At 31.8% G+C, this 19,472-nt stretch overlaps 1 pseudogene; it reads left to right on the top strand.

Moving 5' to 3' along the window:
• The first annotated feature begins 11,416 nt into the window (after nt 1–11,416).
• On the top strand, nt 11,417–13,111 carry LOC129306762 (uncharacterized; annotated as a pseudogene).
• Nucleotides 13,112–19,472: the final 6,361 nt, after the last annotated feature.

Below are 19,472 nucleotides of genomic sequence, written 5' to 3'. Positions count from 1 at the left end.
TGAAAATTATAGAAGCAAGAAATAGATTTAGTATCACTATTCATAAAGGGAAGCTTAAGTTATCGAGCCTAAATCACAGGAACTAGAATCCATATCAATAATATTATGTCTGAGAGTTTCAAGGTACGTAAGTGCACGAAAAGAAGTATGGCCTAACCTATAGTGTGATATTTGACTATTGTTTAAACTATCTTTATTGTGAGTAGGAAAAGATGATTCAAAAGTTTGAGTTATATCAATCTTTAAAAAATATAATCTATCATTAGATTTACTAATCTCCATAATCCTTTTAGTTTTGAGGTCCTGCAAACAACAAAGTTTAAGATGAAAGGGTATAATATAGGATATATCAACAGTCAATTATGATACAAATATAAGATTAAAACATAAACCATGGACATATAAAATATTATTTAAGGTTATATGTTTAGATAGTCAAAGAGAACTGACATGAGTTATAGTTAGAAGTTGCCTATTAAGAATTTTAATTTTCTTAATAGGCCTTGAATAAGATGTATAATTATCCAAATATGCTAAACTACTCACAATATGATAGGATGCTCCTTAATCTAATAACCATTCATGTTTGAAAAATTGTAGGTTATAAGGATCACGTAAACCTATCATGTTGCCTGTCATCCTTGCAAACCCTTCATTAGAATCCTTCTTAAGGAGCTAAAGAATTTGATCATCCTACTACTAGGTAAGTATAGGTGCGATAACGTGGTTGAGGAGGATGAAGGAATCCCTTCTGAGTTGCCTTGATCAGAGGAGGTTTGGTTTACGTGTCCCTCTCAAGGAGTGTCTATTTGATTCCCTCAATAGTTAGGAGTAAAGCTAATAAGTTGGTATCAAGAGTCACATATATATCCCCTTCTATGGTAAAGGGGACATTAATTGAAATTGTTAGTTCTGCCTCCACCCCAAGAGCGCCTTCCTCTCCTATTTCTACCCATATGAGTAGCTGTAATTGTAGAATTACTAAGTAGAGGCAAGAGAGCAATAGAATTCAACATACCTTGCTTCTTGTCTTAAAAAAAACCATGGCATAAGCCTGGTTGACAGTAGGAAGTAGACCAAGCAAAAGAATATGGCTCCTAGTTTATTGAAATGAGTCATTTAAACCTATTAAAAACTTAAATAAATAAATGTTGATCTTGAATTATATATGCATACTCCTTCAATGTTTGGCACTAGTAGGTAAGGATGACTAGAACACTAGAATATTCATTACATAAATCTTTAAGTTTTGTATAGTATTAGGATGTTATCATAGTACCTTGACTGAGCGAGTAAATAGCATGATGAAGGCTAAAGATCTTAGCAACATCATACTTGTCAAAATGTTCATGCAAATCAGTTCATACTAAGGCTGGTGATTTAGAAAATGTGAGACCTATAGAGAGATCTATATCCATCGAATTGATTATCCAAGACAAAATCATGACATTACACCTGTCCCATTAAGGACGGGAGAGGCATTGGTTATGTATCATGGGAATAATAATCATCCATAAATCTTAATTTGTTCTTCCCTAAAAGAGCAATACGCATCGCTCGACTTTAACTTGAGTAGTTCCTAGAACCAGTGAGAAGATGAGGAGCTAGGGTTATGGCCTGGGTCATTGAAGGGTGAAGAAAAAGAGGGTGTTGAAAATTGATTGTAGATGTGGTATCCTTAATTGTGGAATTGCCATCAAGGGCCATCGAGACAAGGACGCAATCAAAGATGATGAGAGAAAATGGTGAGGCTAGGAACACAGACAACTAAGGTTTTACATAGCAAGGGGGGAAATATCGAAAGAAAAGAGAGATAAAATGATAAAGAAAATAAAAGAAAGGAAGAAAGAAAACACCACAAGCCACTTGCTAAAGAAAGGAAGTGATGGGTCTTGAAAAATGAGTTATCACAAATGATACCCAAACCATAAAAAGTAAGTCCAAACAAACTGCTTAGGTACCATGTTAGACCCTACGTTACTCAACTATGGACTAAAATATAGTGTCCGTTGATGAACAAGAGAAAAATAAAGAAAGTCATTTATCCTAAAATACACATAACCCATGTGTACTAATCAAAACATAATGCAATCACTTTCCCTTAATGGGCTTTGACTTAACATGATCAATAATATTGGGCTAAACAAGCTGGACCTTGTGCAGATTCCTCGTTGATCCTCTTGTCAATAAACGCGGCCATATGAGACTTAAGGATTGATAGGTCGAATTCTGCAACACTTTATCTGCCATGTGTTGAGGTTGAAATAGTAATAACATGCATGGATAAATAAGTAATAAGAGATTAAGATTGCAAGTTATATTAATTAATTAAAATAGGTAGAGGATAGAGATAATAGAATAACTAATAAAATGTACTCTCTCCATATTACAATATAAATCATCACTAACAAATTTATGTTTCAAAAAGAAAAAATTTGGTTAAAATCTTTATTTCCTAAATTTTTTTGCATCTTTCCAGTTGTATCATTTAGTGTAATATATATAACATTTAACTTATTCAAAATACCTTCATTAATTACTCAATAAACTGAGGGTATAATTGGAAAAAATATATAATATTTATTTAATATCTTATATTTTAGACCAAACAAAATTTTTAGAAAACAACTTATATTATGGTTCAGAGGGAGTAGAGCCTAATACATATTAAATATTTAAACCCACTCATGAAAAAAGGGAGAATGACAATAAAATAGGTTATGTAAATTATGATAATCGTTTTATAGTTTCTAGGGATTTGCTTGTCATTTTATTTTTTTGAGAAATGGCATATTTGCCCTTCTTAAAACATCTCTTTCTTCTATTTGACCGTCTCCGATTCTTTAAGGTTTTGCCCTTGTTATCTTCTCCTCTATTTCCTCTTTGTTGGGTAATGCCGGTGGTTGTTGGGTATGTTTGAAAATGGAGGTTGAGAGTTTGAAGGTGTAAAACATTAGCAAGTCAAAGGAGATTCACACTCTTCTGGAAACGAAACCATACGATAACATCGACGACTACGGGAATTAGACAGTGCACGCGATGCACCAGATCATAGAGCATATGTAGGATCTATGTTTCACACCAGTTGCTAAAGAGAATCAGCAAGATAGTTGTGAGCAAGAGGTTCGAGGAGGCAAAGAACAAAATATAGAAGCTTCTAACGGAGATGGAAGATCTGCACCTATTGATGGACCCTGCGGACTTCTTGATAGTGAAAACCTAGTTATCAATCAGACTATGTTTGGTAGCATTGAATTGGCAAGGTGAAAATGAAATTAAAGATGGAATCCTAATTTAAGCATGATTGGTATGCAAGAATTACAATTCCTAAGAATCTTAATTCCACCAAAAATGCTAGAATCCAATTCTATCATATTGACCATGGAATTGCTTCAATTCTCTTGAATTCAATTTGTGGACCCCACTATCCTCATCTTTTTTGTCCATTTATAATAAGATAGGTTTTTTTAATTTTAAAAAAGGGCAATTTAGTCTTTTCCTATTTTAAGTACATATATAAATTAATATTATATTAGAATTCCATCTTCATACCAAACATACTTTTAAAACTCAATTCTATTTCAATTCTGATTTCAATTTCAATTCCGATTCCGATTCCGATTCCATTAAAAACTCTTCCATCATACCAAACGAGGCCTTAATTCAGCAGGAGAAATGCCCGCGTTTTGCTTCGAATCTAAAGATCCAATGGAGATAATGAAGATGCTCTTTGTTTCATGCGTCGACAACTTGACTTGCCTTCAAACTCTTAGCTTGCATTTCAATGCATTGAAAGGTGGGATTCCTATGTTACGAAGCCATTGAAGAAGATTACAATGGCGCTTATAAAAAATAAGGACAGAGAAGAGAGAGAAGGTCGAGGGAGGGACAAATATGTCATTTTTTAAAAAAACCAAAATGCTAAACAAATCCCTAAGCGCTGGAGAGTAATTAACTATCATATTGCGCTGTACTTATTTATCATTTAAATATTTCAAAGGTAATTTATTGCCATAATATAGACACACATAGGGGTGAGCATTGGTTAGTTCGGTTCGGTTTAATTTCAAAATATGCAGAATCGATCGATCGAATAACACTGAAAATGAAAATCGAATCAAACCAAACAAGCCAATCGAACCGAACAAGGACCGAACCGAAATTTGATAATTCGGTTCGGTCGATTAATTTGATTGTTTGGTTTCGTATTTGACTATTAAAATTGGGTCTATTTTTTAAATATTAAAACAAACAACACTACAAAATTGAGCCTTTTTTTCTATTCATTTTTTTCAATATGAGCCCATTCTAATTATACCCATATGACATAAAGCCTAAATATTATAAAGGCATGGATAATCAAATAAACAACCACAAATAAACACCGATGATCAAATAATAGCCTCATAATCCAGTCACAACACCTACTGATGAGAGTGACTAATTGAAATGGGATTTCAAGTGATGTTATTATTTTTTATTCTTTATTAAAATAAAAAATAAAAACAAAAATAAAAATAAAAATAGTTTATAAATTAAATATAATTTATAAATTAATAAATTATATGTAATTCGGTCGGTTCGGTCTATTCGATTTTAAATTTTACTAACCGAATCGAACCGATCAACCGAAATATTTAAAAAAAAACTGAATCAAATCGAAAAATCAAATAGATCGAATCAAATAAATAAAATTCAATTCGATTCAATTTGATTTTTAATTTCGGTTCGGTTTTGCTCACTTCTAGACACACACATTCACGGAGTGGATGACGATTCCCTACATTCACACACACTGACCCACATAACAGATAGGCTTATTTTCTTAGTTTGTACCTGGCTCGTAACGTGTATATCCATAAATAGCTAAATAAAGGATGAAGAGGCTGAGAGAGACAAGTTGCGTGTGATTAGGAAATTGGGATTTAGGAATGCGGATGTGGTGGTGCGCTTCTCTTAGGTTTCTCCAACTTGACTGTTATTCTCGGGCAAGTTCCTCTTAGAAGTTTTCGTAAAAGCCAAAGGTTTGTTTGATAATTTCAAAAAATATTATTGACTTTTAAATATTTTTCATTGATAAAGACTGATCTGAGATACTTTCCAGTGCGTGTTTGGATATGAATTTTAATCGATTTTTTGAATTGAAAATTGATTTTTCAATCACATTACCCAAACACCAATTAAACGTCTTTTCCTAAGGTACAAGACTTAGCTTTTGTGTTGGAATTGTAAAGGCATATAAGAAAATTATAAGAACGGTCCAAAAAAATTATAAAAAAGATACCAAACTTAGCAAAAATAAAATCAAACTCTCTTCTCTTCTATTTATTTTTAGTAAAATTTAAAATTTAGATCTTCAAAAAAATTACTAGTATAAGTTTCTATCAACCACCATTCTCTACTTGACACTTGTTATAAAATTAATTTAAATAATATGTTAATTGGTAGAGAAAAATTAATTTAATTTAATTTTAAATTGAAAGTCATTATAAAAATTGTTGCAAAGGTCTAGAGAAAGTGATTTTGCAACATTTGTTACATTATTAAATTTTTTATGTTGCCAAAATTTCTAAACAGTGCTTAATATCTTCGTCAAATATGACTCATATTCATAATGTCATTAGAAATCAACTTGTGTATTATCATTTTCATTAGTTATTGTAAAATTAATATTTGTATTTAAGAATTAAATATTTCTCTTTATGAAATTTTTTTAAACTAAGATATATTGAGTTATTTATTTATGTAAATTACAATTGTTAATATTAATATAGTTTAAATTTTTCTAATTAATTAGATATATAATTTAATAATATAGTTTACTTTTTAAATAAAATTTAACAAATTTAATAGTATTAGATATAAATTTATCAATAATTTTATTTTGAAAAGCGATATCCTTTATAATAATTTATATAGTTAAAATTGATTTTAAATAAATTGTCAAAACATCTTCAATTATGTTAGAATTAATTTTTAAAAAATAGTATCCAAACTAACATAATCAATTATGATTAAAATCAATCATGTAATTAATTATTTTTATAATCAATTATATTCAACTGAAATACAAACGGGTCCCCACAAAATTTTAACTAAATCTTTTTTTTAAATGTATTTAAATATAAATTTCACCGTAATCAATTGAATTTTGATAAATATATATTGTTTTTTGTTACGTCAGGAAAAGAGACAAACAAACAAAACTAGAAAAGAACTAAACAAATTTAATTCGTAACCAAACCAAACTAAAATTGAATTTTGATAACCCAGCATTAAACCAAGTGAAGCCCAATGTGTTTAATTCGTGCGAGGAGCGAAGGGGCTCGTTTCCATCTTGGCGGACGCGAGCAAAACAACGTCGTTTTATTAAGCCTGCATAGGCGTGCCATTGTCTGAACCCTTGATGAATGATGAAGGGTTGGATTGGGGTGAAGGGCACGGGAGGAATCCGGATGCATACAAGTGGGCCCTGACCTTGTCGACGAAAAATCGAAAATACAACATTTTATTTACATTTCGGTTTTTAAAAGAGAGTTAAATTTGCGCGTGGCGAGGGAATAAAAGATCAACATCATTACACTTCAGGGCCAGGCTAGTTGCAGGAAGATAGGGGGCACATGATTTGGCTCGCGGACCACCTCACACTTAATGTGGCCCTCGAGTTGCTGGAGGAATGGGACTCTTATTCTGTACTCTTTTATGTACAGGTCATTTTTTAAACAACACTTATAATTCTTTTTTATTAATTACTTTTTTCGAATTTTATTCTTCACCATTCTTGAAAATGATATATTTAACGAGAGTAAATTGATTTTTTTAGACAAACCAATAATTTAATTACACAGTAGCATCATTTATTTCAATGAGATAATTAGGATTGATTTACAATACGCAGGGAGGGATATTATATAATTGTCCTTGCTATATATCTCAGCTCGAGGCTATACCCAATCTTAATTTCTCGTTTGCTTTGCTTTCTGCACCGCGCTCTCCTTCATCTACGTTCATTTTTTATATACACTATGAGTTCTCAAATATATCATTTAATTGAGATCCTCTGCCACCTGGTTGTTTTTCATTTTATTATTAGATTCTTTAATAAAAACATATTCAAAACCGGTTTTAAAATGTCTAACTATAAGATGATGGTAACCATTGTTTACGACCAGTAGGCTTTTATTATAAAATTGGTATATAACAAGGATTTACACATTATTTTTTTTAAAAAAAAATTGATGAATCATAAGAAGTTGCATACAATAGAAAGCCGTCAAAAGCAACAGTGAAGCAAATTGTATTTTTAAAACAAGACAGAAGAGATTGTAAACTCTGAAGAAGAATTTTGAGTTAATTAGTGTCAAATGTAGGCAAAATAAAACTACAAGATAATTATAAAATCCCAGCATGAAATATTACAAGTTAAATAAATGGATAGATCATGGATGGAAGGGAACATCGATGAAGGTGAGCGAGCTGCTAATTAAACAATGAGGGGTGGCTGGGACAGAAAGGACGCGTAAGCAGTAGTTTGAGAGGAATAGTCAAAATAAGGTGCACGTGGCCTGCTTGTCATTTTCCCTCTTGCCTACCAGTTCATCGAGTTTTGTCTCTCTACGTAACCCAGCGTTTATCAATGACAGGAATATTACAATAACAAGTATCTACTCATGATGGTATAGTTACTTAGATTTAGATTTGATAATTATAAATATTAAGTTAGAATTTTTATTAATAATTTTAAAAAATTTATTTATTTATTTATTAATTTTAAATAGAGTATATATTTAAAGTTTTTGATGTGAAGTTTAATGATTTGAATAATATAAATATTAAGGGCTTATGACACAGTTACGAATCCAAATTTTAAGTGTTTCCTGAGCATGGAGCCTTCTCGGACATTCCTTTCCATTTTTCTGATACATAGAGGCTACTATACGAGCATATGAAATCAATATCCTTGTCTTCAAGTGTCATCTTCCTTGATTTGAAATTTTGAATGACAGCCATTTAATGTGAGATCCGGAATCTAGCACGTCTTCTTCTCCTTCGCCTCCCACGTTAAAGCCGTGATACCAATACCATACATCAATATATTTTTATTTTAAAAATTATTGAATTATTCTCAATTTAAGATAAATCATGTTATTATTATGTTTTGGGGGGATAAGAAAGGAGCAGCAGCAACATGAAACTAAACCAAGTCAAACTACAGTTTGACATCAGATTCTTCTACTCCTTTTGCAGAAACAACGTAAGCTCAATCGGGAAGTACGGGGAGGATCCTCGTGTCAGTCACCATGCCACGAGATGGCGAGCTGCATTAGCCAGATAATCCGCAGCCGTATTTGCTTCTTCGGTTACATATGACAAAATCCACCGTTCAATTTATTAAATTTCTTATACTCCTTTTTTTAATATAAAATATTTTTAATTATATGTCATCCCTCAATAAAATAATTACTTATTTTTAAACAAATTTTATCTTTTTACATTTATCTCTATTAAATACCCTATAATATATATAAAGTTATTATTAATAGGGATGCTTTTAAAAAAGTAGTGATTATACATTAAAAAACTAAAAATATTTTATATTTTTGAACATTTAATTCTTTAAAAAATATTTTATATTTTTAAAAAGAGGGAGTATTAAATATATTCAGGAATAATATATTCCACTAAAATAATTTAAATTGTTTGATTAAATATTTTTTAAACTTATATATTTATAATTTATTTTTTAATTTTTAGATATAAAACTTCTTTTATGTTTTAATATTTTTTTCATTTTATTCTTCTTCTTGCTTGGGGTGGGCTCATACTTTTTTTTTTAATCTCAAAAATCTCAGGTCTATTCAATTTTTTTTTCTTTTTCTTCTCCTCCTTCCTTTCCTTTTTTTAAACCCTCTTTTTTTTCATTTTTTATTCTTTTATTTTTTCTCTCTCTTTAATTTGTGATCTAATACCATATTAATTTTTTTATATTAAATATATTTAAAGATAACACATTTTATTAAAGTAATTTAAGTTGGTTGATTAGATATTTTCAAAACTTATATATTTATAATTTATTTTTTAATTTTTATATGTGAGATTTTATTTTTATGTTATAATAGAATGTCTGAATCTTGCTCTGTATTTCCTGTAAGACGTCCTCTTCAGCGTTCTGTCGAGCTACAGTTTTTTTATTTAAATAATGTCTTCTACACATATAAAAATAAAAAGAGTGGCGTACGTGTTCAGTGTCAACTAATATCCGTGGCTTAAAAATAACGAATACTCTACTTCACTTTTCAATTAAAATGTTAAATTCGTCCAAAAGAAGAATGTTGGTTCCTGATTTCGATCGAACAGCCTATTTGTAAGTGGTAACTATGGCTGGTTGTAAGTAATAATAATTAAATAAAACACTGGCATCGTATTAGAGTGTTTTTTTGTGCAACAAAAATTGGCACACTCACTAAAAAATTGGCTTATAGCTCACAAATTCTTAATATCAAGTCTTGCTATTAATGTAAGAATTTTGGTGTAAGTGATTTGTAAATATTTTTATTAGTACTCTTTAAATTTACAGATATGTCTTGATTTTGGTGAGTTACATACATTTTCAACTCACCTAATTTATAAATATATACTCCCTCCGTTTGAAAATATAAAGTATTTTTAATTGAATTTTATATTTTAATAAAGTAGTTAGTTATTTTTAAACTAACTCTATCTTATTATAATTATCTCTATTAAACACCCTACAATAAATATAAAATCATTACCAATAGAAGTATTTTTTTAAAAAAGACAATGATCGTATCTTAAAAAATTAAAAATATATTACATTTTTTAATATCAAACTCATCACAAATGTCTTATTAAATGGAGGGAGTATATATATAACAGAGTTTCTTTTTTTTTTTCCATAGAAGAATTAAAAGTAAGGAAAGTCATATGTTCACGAAACTTATTGTAAATGTGTTTTTGTTTGAACCACACATTCCAAATAATTATAACTACATTTTTCGGTGGGTCACGTGTAGGGTGAGGAATCGCACTGTTCGCGGTTCGAGTGCAACTTGTTGAACTTTTTATATCATACGTGAATGTTTTTTTAAAAAAAAAAAAAATTAAGATTCAGTGTGTCATTCCCTGGTCATGGCTAGATCAGGAAAGGCCAGTAAAAAACATGCTTTTGAGAGACCCTAGTTCTTTACTAGCCGCTGCAACGAGAATACACATAATTTTTTACAATATACACGCACATATCTTATGATCTAAAATTATTTTCAGGTGCATGGCCAATGCAATCAACTTGAATTAAGGTTACGTCTTTTACTTAAAAAATGTAATTCCAAAGATCGTGAAGCGTTAAATTATGTGATTTGATTATTAATTAAAGTCGTGTGTTTTAATTAATATAATCTAACTGTTAATAAGCATTGGCATCGGCAAGGGTTAAAATATACTGGGGTTACGGAAGGAGGCACGAAGCAGACAAGAATAGATTGGTTTAAATAAATGATTTAAATACTCTTTATTATTTTCATAGTTAAAATTAAATGTACTGGGTTTGAAATCATGAATTTTTATAAAATATTTTTAGTATTTTCGCTCGTTTATTGCTATGTACTCATATTTTCTCTAATCTTATTTATAAGGTAGAGAATTTTTTAATTTTATTTATAAGTCACATCATTAAATTTTTATTATAAATTTTTTTTATCTTCCATTGAATGTTGGAGAGAGAAAATATATTATTAAAATGTGTAAATTTAATAAGAGCGAAATTGAGAATTTGTTAAATTTTAAGATAAAGTTAGAGAGTTTTAAGATTTTTCTTAATACTGGTAAAATATATTAGAAGTCATTTATAAATAGGACTAGAGGAATATAACAAAAATTTTATCAATCTTCAATAAAAAGAAAAGCTTCATCAAAATTTATATATACTCAACTTTCCCAAAATAAAGATTTCAATAATAAGAAATAAACGTACTTAAACCACATTAATTGTGGACGGATGCTTGGGTTACTGCACGTAACAATGCGGGAAGTTGGAAGTTACATGCTGGGTTTAATGCACTCAGAACTCAGAAGATGACAAATTTGAATTTGGTTGATACATTTAAATGGGATTGGGAGGCACATAGAAAGGAATTAATAGGGGGGGGGAAAACGGCGGGGATAATTTTTATATGCTTTTTATATCAATGGGCCTCTCTTGGCTGGCTACACTATTCACGACTCCGCAGTTTTGCATGAAACCTGTGGATTATTAGGCTTGCGAATACAGAGCAGAGAGATTAATAGAAAGCGCAAAACCATGGGCACTTTTTTGGGTCAGCAAACAAACCAAACAATCCCGCCTTGGCAAAACCAGTTGCCTCCATCTCCGTATATACTGATCACTCTGGTCCTCTCTCCCACGTTATCCTTTCCCTTCCAATCCATTTCGCTTCTCTCCTCCTTTTTGACTTCCCTGTTATCCTCAACATTACATTTACACCCACGTTCTCACTTCCCTCCTTCATGTCAACCCAGATGATGTTACTGCACATCCTTCACAAGCTCCTTCTTTTCTCTTTCGCCAGCTAGTTCCCCTTTTTTCAGCGTTCCTTTGAATTCCATATTTGTTACTTTTTTTTGGTTTCAAGTTTTTATATTGGAACTTCTGATATGGAACCCACCGGACTGGGCGGTGGGATTTTTCCCAGCATGAGTTCTGGAATGATTGGAGTCGAAACCTCTTCACAGCAGCAGCAACAAAACCTTTCGAATCCTCCAAATCCTCACCATCTGCATAATCCCCAGATGGTTTCGTACGCTGCCCACCACGACCTCGATCCCCACTCACAACCCAAACATGCGTACCCTTATTCCGCCAAGAACACCAAACAGACGGCCCTCAGCGACGAAGAAGAGCCTGGGTTTGCCGCCGATGACAGCTCGGGCGACCCCAAAACCAAAAATACATCACCGTGGCAGAGAATGAAGTGGACGGATACCATGGTCAGGCTGTTAATAATGGCGGTCTATTACATTGGCGACGAAGCTGTTTCCGAAGGGACCGACCCTTCCGGCAAGAAAAAGCCTGCGGGTCTGTTGCAGAAGAAAGGGAAATGGAAATCGGTGTCGAGGGCAATGATGGAGAAAGGGTTTTACGTGTCCCCTCAGCAATGCGAGGACAAGTTCAATGACCTCAACAAGAGGTACAAGAGGGTGAACGATATTCTGGGCAGAGGAACGGCCTGTAGAGTAGTGGAAAACCAGAGCTTGCTTGAAACCATGGATTTGTCTCCCAAGATGAAAGAAGAAGCCCGCAAATTACTCAATTCTAAGCACCTGTTCTTCAGGGAAATGTGTGCTTACCATAACAGTTGCGGTCACGGTATCGCCAGCGGGCCCTCCGCAGCCCATCCGTCGCCAGAGGCGGGAACAGACCATCAACCGGCAACGGCGGCTATACCCCTGAGGCAACAATGCTCTCACACGACAGAAAATGGACTGAGGGGGGGAAGCGTGGAAGACGACTCGGACTTCGATTCGGAAGTCGGAGTCGGAGGCATTCAGCGACGAGGACGAAGAGGAGTCGGTAGAAGGTCAAAACGGTCAGGAACAAGAGGAGGAGGAGGAGATAAACGAAGGGACGGGAAGGTCGTGCCGGAAGAGAAAGAGGAAAGGGGCGTGGCAGGCGGTGATGCAACAGATGAGCGGGGAGGTGACGGGGGTGTTCCAAGACGGAGGGAAGAGCGCGTGGGAGAAGAAGCAATGGATGAAGACGAGGCTGATACAATTGGAGGAGCAGCAAGTGAGGTATAAGATGAGAGGGTTCGATCTGGAGAAGCAGAGGCTGAAATGGGCGAGGTTTAGCAGCAAGAAGGAGAGGGAGATGGAGAGATCCAAGCTTGAAAACGAAAGGAGGAAGCTGGAAACGGAGAGAATGCTTCTGCTGATTCGTCAGAAAGAGGTTGAGCTCCTCGGTCTTAACCAGCACCAGCATTCTTCCAACTAGCTGCCTGTATCATAATATTAGTTATTAACGATCTTCATGCAATGTAAATCATTTTGTATCCTAATTATATGCAGCTCTCGTAGTTGAAGCATGACTTCTTAATAACTGCAGCTCCGTAAAACAGGTCTCAACCCCTTCTCTTACGTACTTCACTTCCCAACATCACTGATTGTTCCGTTTGGTATCGGTTAGATTCTATTCATCCGGTCCCGTCATCATGGTCATGCCTTGCGTGCTTAATTAATTATAGGGATGTCTTCTAAGGAAGATTTTGCACATTCATTGTTGCAATACTGCCAGAGAAATATGAAAAATACGTCTATTATTGAGCTGATAGATGGATTATATACGCACCAAGAAATAGGCAAGCCAATAATGGCTAATAATTATATAATAATTTTTAAATAATATTTTTTAATAATGATTGAGATATATAAACACACAATAATGATAGAATATTTTAAATAACATCCTCAAAACTCAAAATGATTTAAAAAAAGAGCAACTTAAATTTGTCTATCAAGAAATGAATGCGGCTTGGATGAAAGGATTTTGAAAACAAGTTTGTGAGCCAATCCTTGGTTTGAATTGGAACAAGTCGAGTGGTGTCCTGAACAACATGCTACTGAATAAACTTATAGTCAATCTTAATAAGTTTGGTTCGCTTATGAAATATATCATTACGAGTAATCTTAATTGCAACTTGACTGTCACAATAAATGTAGAAATGCAGGAAATTGAGCTCAAACATTCGACCAACTTTATGCCCAGTCCTGATAACCTATCTTGTCTGAGAATGAAAAACTACACAACGATGTTTGTTAAATAAAACATCATAGCTCATATTAACTAATTGTCTGACAAATAAGAGGTTAACACTAATGGTAGGGACTAAATAAGTATCATGAATGGACAGAGAAGGCAATGAAATAGTATCAATATGACCAACAGGCATTTGGGAGTTATCAGCAGTGTATATAGCGTGAGTAGTGGTATTAGGTGACATAGAAGAGAAGAAGTGTTTCTGACTAGTCATATGATTACAACATGTCGAATCAAAATACCAAGAAGATGTACCTAAAGGTATGGCTAAGGCAATAGGTAGGCTGGAAGAATCGAAGATAATCTTGAAAAGTAAAGACTTAAGTTCAGTAGTGGTGGAGGATCCTAAAATGGAAGTAGTAGCAATAAGCAGCTCATCAGTAACAAATAGAGCAAGCTTAGATGATGAGGAACTAGATTTGAATGACCTCCCTTGATTAGGTTTAGGAGGATGAGTGGGGCACTGATTAATAAGATGCCCAGACTTCCTACAAGAATGACAAGTCAAATAAGGACAATTCAAAGCAATATCTTCCTTCTTCTGGCAAGTTTTGTACTTGATATATGGACATTGGTTAAAAGTATGAGTAGCTTAAGGGTAATGATAACAAAGCTTGGAATTTCCTATGGGAGCAACGAAAACCATGGTAGGGGATTGTTGGAGAAGACCCAAACGAGTTTTCTTAGAATGAAGACAAGGAAGAGCATCTTCAAGAGTCAGAAGTAGGCTCTAGTGGAGCAAGGAGGCACAAACAGGCTCAAAGTATTAGCAAGGGCCACCAAAAACTATATAAGATGAAGTTGATCTTGCCATTTGAAGAAGGTTTTAACGTTCTCTTCATTTTTAAATGTAGGCTCACAATAGGCTAATTGATTCCATATAACCTCCATCTTAAAAAGAAACTCAAGTAATGGCTAACCTTTTTTCTTTTTTAGAACGGTCAGGTCTTTGTATAATTGATATTGATTAGACAAATTAAAAGAGGTATGGAGGTGATCCCACAGCTCCTTAGCAATCTCAAGGTGCTCGAATTGCTAATGAATACTAATAGTAAAAATATTTTGAAATAACCTTATAATTTGATTATTTTTACTGTTCTAATCATCCAATCAACTAGTTAATTTTATGTCATCTTCAATAAAGGATTTAACAAGAAGTGTGACATCTATTGCCAAAGCTTCCTTCATTTTAAAAAACCACACGTACTTTTCATTCATAAATGATAATTAGGACTAATTAACAGAACAAAAATAGGTTGGATAATCTCAGATTTTTTTCATTGATAAAAAAAAAAAATACAATGGCCGAGGGGAGATGGTGAGTACCACTTCAAAGCTAAAATACCAAAGTTGATGAACCCACATGGATTCGGCGTAATCAGATATTACAAGAGTTCCAGAAATCCAATGAGAAAGAAGACAAGTTTGATGCCATTTTATCAAAAAAAAAAAAAGAAAGAAAGAAAGAACGTCTTGTAGTGCAGCAAATATCAAAAAAAAAAAAAAAAACCAAAGAGCACAACAAAGCATACGAAGGATGTTGAAAATCACAAAGACTAAAGTGGGTCCCACCTGAATTCTTAAAAGCTTAAGAAAGATGCTCAACTTCTTCCTCGAACGAATTGCAAAAGACAACTGTAGCCAAGGGCGGTTTTGGGATGAATCGAGCAGAGAGTTAAGAGCAGTGCTGTGAGAAGAATCCCAAAAAAAGAGAAGGCTCCGGTGCCATGAAACACGACAGATCATACAAGCAAGAGAAATATAAAAAATGTTATGTCTATTATTATGCTGAAAGATACATTATACTCCTTTCATTTAATCCAATCTTATTGTCAATAAAGTAGTTATCTATTTTTAAATTAATCCTATCTTTTATATTTATCCTTATTAAATATCCTATAATAAATATAAAGTCACTATCAATAAGGACACTTTTTAAAAAAAGATAATGATTACACCTCAAAAGATTAAAAATATCTTACATTTTTTAACATCCAACTCATCAAAAAATGCCTTATATTTTTTAACAGACAGAGTATGTATTAAGAAATAAAATCAAATAATAACTAATAATTATATAATAATATTAAATAATATCTTCTAACGATAGATGAGATATATACATAATAATAATATAATATTTAAAAATATTTTAAATAAAAATCATGATATTCATGTGAAAGTAAGAATCATATGTCAATATTCAACGTTCGGAGTTTTACATTTGGGTGCATGCATGTAATTGTTTTTTTCAATTCATTTCAAGCCTGTCACGGTCTCAATGAAAGTAGTCAGCCAGCTCGACGTGATTAGTTTGCGATGTGGAGGTTGTTAGTTACAACTCCATTAAAATTCGTGAATTTTTTTCTCCTTGCTTTTAGAGTCTTCAAGACCAAGTCTGGTATTCCTTAAAAATGCGTGTTCTATTCTATGATTAGTAAACTTGACTTTACTTGACTGAAAAAATTAAATATTCCTTAAATGTCTATGTATGCACGAGTTCACCTATGCGCGCGCGCGGCCTTGTCTGAACTGGCTTCTTCTTGCTCTCCTAGGTCCATGGGACGCTGAAGTAGTTCATAAAAATAAAATGTAAATATTCCAGCTCCTAGCAAAGGAAAATGTTAGCAAAGATAAATTCCACAGGTGATAGAAGTCAAAAATATAATTGAACCCAACTAGCATAGTAATGAGCATATGTAGAATCATATAATTATAAAATTAAGTTTCAATAATTAAAATAAATTTGTCTGTCAACTTTAAAAAAATATTACTTTCTCCGTCCCAAATTATAAAATACTTTTAGACAAAATCTCACATACTAATAAACTTCATTAAATACATTTAACAACCTTATCTTTTTAAAATAATAAACTTTTAAAAATACTCATCATTTAATATATTAAAAAGATAAGGGACGAGAATTAATTATAAAAAAAAAGGATAATATTAAAATTAATACATTTAATGAAACCTTAATATACTCAAAGTGATTTATAATTTAAAATGGAGAAACTTCTTCAAAATGTTTTATAATTTGGGATGGAGAAAGTATCATGTTTTAAATTATAAATTTTAATTTTTAAGAATAATTAATAATAAACTCATAAAATTTAATAACAAATGAACACCTGCGAGGTATTATATGAAATCTTACGAATGAATTACATTATTTATAACGTAACTAATAATAATAATGTTTAAAACCATGTCAAAATCTTGGTAGCTTTCTGTATGTAGGATGTATTCGGATTTCGATTGAAAAAAATTAACTAACAAACTGTGGTGGTGTTTGGATAATTTTTTTAAGAATTGATTTTGCGAAATTCATTTATCAAATGGAGATAAAATTAGTTATTATAAAATGGAGTTTTAGGAACTAAATGGAATTTGAAAAAATTGGGAGAGTTTGGTTGGCTACTTGGCAAAATATAATTTCATGAATCAAATGAAATTTGAGAAAACTGAAAATATTTAGATGACTTATTTTAAAATCATGATTTTGGACATTGTAACTGATTCAGTAACAGGCACGAAGTGCATGTTTGGATAATACCTTTAATCAATTTTAAAAGTTAAAACTATAGTTTTGTAAAAATATATCCAAACACTTCTATTACACGTTAAAATTAATTATGTACCTAAAATTACATTTTTCAAAAAATATGCAAACACTTATTATACATGTCAAAATTAATTTTGAACCCAAAACCATATTTTCTTTATAATATCTGAACACTTCTGTATATGTCAAAATCAATTATAGATCTAAAAATATGATTTGTAAAATAATTTATATAATTTTTGGATAAATTCTAAAATTCTTATAATTGAAAACATGAATTGAAAAATAGGTAATAATAGCTTACATGATAAACGTGATTTTGTATTCTTAATTGATGATTTTGACAAGTATGAGGGTGTTTCGATATTAAAAAAAATCATAATTTTAAGTTTATAATTAATTTTGACATGTATAATGAATGTTTGGATATTTTTAAAAAAACATAATTTTAAATTCATAATTAATTTTAACATGTAACACGCAAAATCATAGTTTTACTTAATTCTCAATTCTACTTTTCAATTCTGATTAAGATCAATCTTGTAAATTAATGATATACATCCTAACATAATCAATTTTATTTAACATCAATCATATTAATTAATTTTTTTTATAATTAATTATACTTAATTAAAATCCAAACAAATACGTTAGGCGTAGGTTTGTGTGGCAAGGCCAGATATTAATGCGGTGCTTAGGAGTTAGGACTCAGCCAGGAATTGAGGATCAAACTAAAAGCTTTGACTAAGCTCGCTTCTCCAATCTCCACCAACCTCCCAGCTTGAATCGCAAACCGGCTCCTGTTTTCTCAGTCTTTGAACCGTTCTCTCCCGTCGTTTCCTTATTAAATTACAAATAACGAGTTTGTGGTTATCACATTCCCACATGTTATGCGCCTAAATCATTCCCCTCCCTCGGTTTAAAACTGTACTCCTACTTGACTCATTTTTAACTAACTGAACATAGTCAATATTACTAAAAATTATTCACTCCTTCTTTGTTAACCCTTATTTAATAGAGTAATTTAATCACAAATAAATACAAAAATTTCATTAATTTCAATATTTATTAAGGGTATTTTTAAAAATCTCATTAATTACTCATAAAAATACCAAAATATCTTATATTTTTAAACATAGCATCTCTTAAAAAATGTCTTAAAATTTTGAGCGGGAGGGGGTAAAATTTTATCCACAAGATAATTACATAATTTGTAATCGAATTACTAACAAAAATTGCATTATGGGTAATATAATTAATTTAGCATTGACAAAATATGTCACTAGTGTTGTCAATAAGAGGCCAGCATCCCAACACATGTAAAATGAAAAAGCAGCCCGCAACGTGCTTGGATGCAGGAGGATTGAAGGCAAGCTCACTAGGAACGGCCCCTGGTGCTCGTGTCAACGACCCTGCTACTACAGTTTTAACTATTCTTTTATACTTCTCTCATTTTATTTATAAAATACAGAAAGAAAAATTTTAATTTTATTTATAAATTATATCATTAAATTTTTAATGTAACTTTTTTTTACTCTTCATTGAATACTAAAAAAAATATCAGTAAAATATACATATTTAATAAGGATTAAATTAAAAACTTATTAAATTTTAAAAAAATTAATAAATTTTAAAATTTTCCTTGACACAGGTAAAACATATTAAAATTAATTATAAATAGAATTAAAAGAATATTTAAAAGTAAACATTGAAATTAATTGATTAATTCACAAAAATTTAGATGAATTAGTTATAGAAATATATTAGTTTCTCTCAATACCCCACTTTAATCATTCAAATTGAAAATTATCCCAATTAAGGGCATGCGTTCAATCGATAGGGATAATTTGAAAAGAAAAAAATAAAGACAAAAAAGATTGGGGTTTTACAAATTTCTCAACTAGCCCTTATATCAAGGAGGGGAGGGAGTATTACTCAATAATCACCAGCGCCTACAGTTGCTAATGGAGGGCTATGTAGGTGTCATGTTTCCTAGGATGCTGCACATGTAATGTCTCCTTGGCTCCTTCATGTTCCAAAAAACTAAAATATATAAGAGCCACCACATTGAGCAAAAAA

Source organism: Prosopis cineraria, unplaced genomic scaffold, assembly GCF_029017545.1.
Source record: "Prosopis cineraria cultivar Desert tree isolate PC_DT_omini unplaced genomic scaffold, ASM2901754v1 PC3, whole genome shotgun sequence".
Classification (NCBI taxonomy): domain Eukaryota; kingdom Viridiplantae; phylum Streptophyta; class Magnoliopsida; order Fabales; family Fabaceae; genus Prosopis; species Prosopis cineraria.
The sequence above is the reverse complement of the archived record's forward strand: the minus strand, read 5'-3'. Positions and strand labels throughout refer to the sequence as shown.